This window comes from Crocuta crocuta, unplaced genomic scaffold, assembly GCF_008692635.1.
Source record: "Crocuta crocuta isolate KB4526 unplaced genomic scaffold, BGI_CrCroc_1.0 scaffold217, whole genome shotgun sequence".
Classification (NCBI taxonomy): domain Eukaryota; kingdom Metazoa; phylum Chordata; class Mammalia; order Carnivora; family Hyaenidae; genus Crocuta; species Crocuta crocuta.
This window is the reverse complement of record NW_027532208.1, coordinates 3035399-3041507: the sequence shown is the minus strand read 5'-3', so window position 1 is coordinate 3041507 and position 6109 is coordinate 3035399. Positions and strand designations below refer to the sequence as shown.

Sequence of the window (6109 nt, the reverse complement as noted above, 5' to 3'; positions counted from 1 at the left end):
AGGGAGGGAGGGAGGGAGGGAGGGAGGGAAGGAAGGAAGGAAGGAAGGAAGGAAGGAAGGAAGGAAGGAAGGAAGGAGTTACAGGTTGCTACAGGTTGAATCCATGTTATTACAGGTCAGAAGGGTTACCACTGGAGGCGGGTTGCCTGGAAAGGAGGCCAAGGGAAGGAGCTTCTAGTGATGACCCTGGCACCTAACAAAAACCCTTCAGAAAGCATGGAAGAAGAAACGGATCAGGAGGCGCTTGGAGACCTGAGAACTGCATCACTGATGGAACGAGCAGACAGAAATAGCAGTAAGGCTAACAGCCCTAGACAACCCCCAGCCCACCTTAACAAAGTTAAAATAACTGAAAGTATACAAAGAATATTCCCCAATCACTAAGAGAAATGAACTGAAAATCAGTAATGGAAAGATATCTGAAAAGTCCATAAGTATGTGGAAATTAAAACTACACACTTCTGGGGCACCTGGGCGGCTCGGTCGACTGAGCGTTCAACTTCGGCTCAGGTCATGATCTCACAGTTTGTGAGTTTGAGCCCCGCATCAGGCTTGTTGCTATCAGCACAGAGCCCACTTCGGATCCTCTCTCTCTGCCCCTCCCCTGCTCACACTCTCTCAAAAATCAATAAACACTAGAAAACTACATGCTTCTTCCACTGTGATCTACTAATCACATACTGGGTATCTACCCCCCCCCCCCCCCAAAATACAACACTAATCCAAAGGGATACATGCACACTATGTTTGCTGTAGCATTACTTGCATTAGCCAAGTTATGGAAGCAGCCCACGTGACCATCGACTGGTGGATAAAGAATATGTGGAGGGCGCCTGGGTGGCTCAGTTGTTAAGCATCCGACTTCAGCTCAGGTCATGGTCTCATGGTTCCTGAGTTCGAAGCCTGCATCGGGCTCTCTACTGTCAGTGTGCAGCCTGCTTTGAATCCTCTGCCCCTCCCCTGCTTGCGCGCTCTCTCAGAAATACATAAACATTAAAAACAAACAAACAAAAAAGAATGTGTGAAATACATATACAACGGAGTACTATCCAGCTATCAAAAAGAATGAACTCTTGCCTTTGCAATAACATGGAAGGAGCTAGAGTGTATGATGCTAAGCAAAATAAGCCAGACAGAGAAAGACAAATACCATCGGATTTCACTCATATGTGAAATTTAAGAAACAAAATATTAAGAACTGAAACAAATGAACATAGGAAAAAAAGAGACAGTGATAAACCAAGGAACAGACTCTATTAAAAAAAAAGTTTATTTATTTATTTTGAGAGAGAGTACAAGCAAGCAGGGGAATGGCAGAGAGAAAAAAGAGAGAATCCCAAGCAGGCTCTGCAGTGTCGGCACAGAGTCCATCGCAGGGTACAACCCAGTAACTGAGAGATCATGACCTGAGCCCAAATCAAGAGTATGATGCTTAGGGTGCCTGGGTGGCTCAGTCAGTTCAGCGTCTGACTTCAGCTCAAGTCATGATCTCATGGGTTCAACTCCTGTGTCGGGCTCTGGGCTGACAGCCCAGAGCCTGGAGCCTGCTTCACATTCTCTCTCTCAGTCTCTCTCCCTCTCTCTCTCTCTCTCTCTCTCTCTGCCCCTCCCCTGCTTGCTCTCTGTCTCTCTCTCTCTCTCAAAAAGAATAAACATTAAAACAAACAAACAAACAAACAAAAGAGTAGGATGCTTAACTGACTGAGCCACCTGGGCACCCCCAAGAAATAGACCTTTAACCATAGAGACACTGATGGTTATCAGGGGGGAGGTGGTTGGGGATTAAGGAGGGCCCCGAAATGATGAGCACTGAGTGATGTGTTGAAGTGCTGAATCGCTATATTCTATGTTAACTATTATTATATTTAAGTTAAAATTTAAACTATAACTACACACTTTCACAAAAACCACAGGACAAAGAGGAAATCACAAGGAAAATTAGAAAATGTTTTGAGCTGAATAAAGAAAAATACAAATCAAAGTTTCTGGGGGTACAGCTGAACTGATGCTTAAAGGGAAAAAGAGGGAAGGTTAATGGCATTACATGCTCATATTAGAAAAGATCTCAGATAAATGATTTAAGTTTCTATCTTAAAAAACATGAAGTAAAAACAAATTAAAACAAGAAAAAACAAAAACTTAGGAGCAAAAATCACTGAAAGTAAAAGCTGGATCTTTTTTTCCTTTCTTTCTTTCTTTTTTTTTTTTTTTTTGAGAGAGCACGAAAGTAGGGGAGAGCGACAGGGGGAGAGAGAGAATCTCAAGCAGGCTCAACACATGGGGCTTGATCTCATGACCCTGGGATCATGACCTGGGCTGAAATCAAGAATCCAAAGCTCCACCAACTGAGCCACACAGGTGACTCCGTAAAAGCTCGATCTTTGAGAAAAATGAAAAAATTCGAGAAAGCTCTGTAGCAGGACCAATGAATGGTTCTCCACTGGTGGTGACTGCGTCCTATAACTGTAACATTTTTTATTGTTAGGGAGATGCTACAGTACCTAGTGGGTAAAAGGCCAGGGAGGCTTACTAAACATTCTACAAAACACACATAGCATAAGAAAGATACCAATGACAATGCACTGTTCGCTCAAAACGTCAATACTGACAACCCTGAGAAACCCTGAGCTAGAGCAACCAAGAAAAAAAGAAAGACACAAATTACAAAATTGGTAATGGGAGGGACATCACTGCAGACCTTGTAAATAGTAAAATTTAGAAGCCACTACGTAAGGTAGAGTAGACAAATTCCCTAAGAGACACAAACTGCCAAAGCTCAATCAAGAGGAAACATAACCCGAACAATCCAAAACTATTAAAATACATTTAAGATTTAAAAATAGACTGAGCTTCGGGTGCCTAGATGGCTCAGTCGGTTTAAGTGTCCAACTTTGGCTCAGGTCATGACCTGATAGCTCATGGGTTTGAGCCCCACATAAGGTTCTGTGCTTACAGCTCAGAGCCTGGAGCCTGCTTCAGATTCTGTCCTCTCTCTCTGCCCCTCCCCTACTCACGCTTTGTCTCTCTCTCTCAAAAATGAATAAACATTGAAAAAAATTGTTTTAATTAAGAAAAAAAAAAGAAGAAGATGGAGCTTAAAACTTTCCATTACAGGGGTGCCTGGGTGGCTCAATTGGTTAAGCGTGTGATCAGATCATGATCTCATGGTTCATCGGTTCGAGCGCCGTGTCGGGCTCTGTGTTGACAGCTAGCTCAGAGCCTGGAGCCTGCTTCAGATTCTAGGTCTCCCTCTCTCTCTGACCCTTCCCTGCTCATGCGCGCTCTCTCTCTCTCAAAAATAAATAAAACATAACAACAACAACAAAAAACCTTTCCATTATGGAAACTAAAAAGTCTAGGTAGCTTCACTGGCAAATTTGACCAAACGAGAACAGAATAATCTACCAATAAACTCTTCCAATATATCACTTCCCAATCATTTTACTGAGGCCAATATTACGAAAACCAAATAAATACTTTACCAGAAATCACCCAGTATCTCTCAAGAACAATTAATCATACATAAAAAGAGTACATTATAACCAAGTAGGGTTTAGTTCCCCAGTAATACTTGGCTGGTTTAACATGTGAAAATTAATATCAACCACCAGTTTAACAGACTAAACAAGAAAACCCCATATCATCATCAAGAGACACAGGTAAGACCTTCTACAAATTCAACATCCAATCATCATAAAAACTCTTCCAAAAGTCTGAACACAAGAGAACTGGTGAAGGGCATTACCAAAACCCCACAGCAATCATACTGAAAGATTTCCTTCTAAAACTGGGACCAGGGCAGGGACATCAACCATCACTGCTCCTCTTCAATTACTAGAGGGTCCCAAACAGTGTAATTACACAAGGAAAGGAAACAGAAGAAATAACACCATCTACCTAAAAAATCCTAAAGATTTTACCAAAAAGTTGCCAAAACTAATAAGCCCATGTTAACTACATCACAAGATACAAGGTCAGTATGTGAAAATCAATTGTAGTTTGATGCATTGGCCATAGCTGGAAGCTAAAATGCAAAAGAACAGTAGCATTTACAGTAACACCAAAAAACATTAAACACTTAGATACAAGATCTCACAAACTATGCACTACAGGATCTCTATGCTAAAAACAAAGCACTGATGAATGAAATTTAGGAAAAGCTAAATAGGTAAGATATATAAACCATGCTCATGAATCAGATTAGCTGTTAAGATACTCAACCCGTATTAGCTGTATAGATTCATCATAATCGCTATCAAAATCCCTATAATTTTTAAACAAATCATCAAGCTGACTTTTAAAATTTATATGAAAAGATAAAGGAGCTAAAATAGACAAAATAATTTTAAAAAGAAGAACAATTTTGTACGACACACAATCTGAATTCAAGACTTATCTGGATAGCCACATGCATAAGCTTGAAACAAGTATTCTGCATACCACACAAAAATTAGACCTAAACTGATCGAAGACCAAAATGTAAGACTACCAATTTTTTTATAAAACATAGATGAAAATCTGTGACTTTGGGTCAAAGATTTCTTACCTATGACACTTAAGGACAATCCATACAAGGGGGGGGGGCATCACGGGAATCAATAAATTTGACTTCATCATATTGAACTATTTGCAAATCATATCGCAGAGGACTTCTGTTCAGAATATACTTTTATACAGAATATACAAACTCAATTACTAAGAAAAATATCCAAATTGCATGGACTAGATCTCTCAGCTTGCTAGCTCCTACCTCCTTATCATTTCAAACAATCTTTCCTGCAAAATCATCAGATTTCCAACTCTTATTTCTCAGGCATCACCTTTAAATCACTCACACTCAATCTCAAAAGGGGACATAAAAGCTTCCATACTCATGGCTGAGAAGAACACACTGCTAAACAGGCAACAACAAAGACGAAGGCACTTTTTATTTTAAAAATTAAACATAGTCTGTATATTAAAAAGACTATTTTATTAAAATAGTATTTATTAAATAAATTAAACTTAATAAATTAATACACATGTATTAATAGGTACCAAGACCTACTTTTATAAAGGCTAAACAATTTCCAGAATTTTAACTGTTTAATTAAAAACCCACAGAATTATCTCAACAGTTTAGCCATGTGATTACTCATGTCAAAAGCAATAGTGTTCAAAACTGACAAAAATAATGATACTCAATATGAAACGGTTTAATGTATGTTTACAGATACAAATCAGATACAATTACAAATCAGAATAAATTTATTCATTAAACTTTTAGAATGCTCCAGAACTGGTGAGGAGTCATCTTTTAAAATGAGCTACAACTATTAGGCAAATACAAATTACAACTAAAATGAGGTCTCAGGAGACAACCACTGAAATGGTTAAAAAGAGTTAAGACTGACCAGACAGGTGTCAGCAAAGACATGAACAGCTAGGAATTGCATGGACACTGCTAGTGGAAATGTAAAATAGTACAAGTGCTGTGCAAAAACATTTGGCAGTTTCTTACAAAGTTAAATACCTACCATGTGTCCCAGCTATTCCATTTCTAGAAATCTACTCAAGAGAAATGAAGGAATATTTCCACACAACAATTTGCACACAAAAGTTCACAGCAATTGTGTTTTTAACAGCCCCCAAAAGCAGACACAACCAAAATGTCCATTAACAAAGGGACAAACCTGTAGGATAGCCAAGCAATAGAGTAATACTCAGCAAAACAATGGAATTAGCTAGTGATACATGCAACACTGTGGGTAAATTACAAAACAATTACGTGGAATGAAAGAAGTTGCCCCCCATTCCAACAAAACAGTACATACTTTATAAGGATTCCACTTATATAAAGTTCTAAACAATGGAAACTAATCTAAAATGACAGAGAACAGATCAGTATTTGGCGGGGGAGGGCAGTGATTTTCATAGAACACAAGAAAACTTGAAGGTTATAGAAATGTCATTATCTTGATTGCAGTGAAAACAGTTTTGTCCGTATGTAAAGAAAACAAAACAAATCAGATTTTATACTTTAAATACTTTAATGTATTTTATGCATCTATAAAAACAAAGCAGGCTATATAAAATATCAAACACGTTCTTCTAAACTCAAATCCAAAAT

General features: G+C 38.6%; 1 protein-coding gene across 6 annotated transcripts in view; it reads right to left on the bottom strand.

The window, feature by feature from the left end:
• GTF2I (general transcription factor IIi) overlaps window positions 1–6109 on the bottom strand; it is a 113831-nt gene that overhangs the window by 57550 nt on the left and 50172 nt on the right. The gene's annotated exons all lie outside the window — the stretch shown is intronic.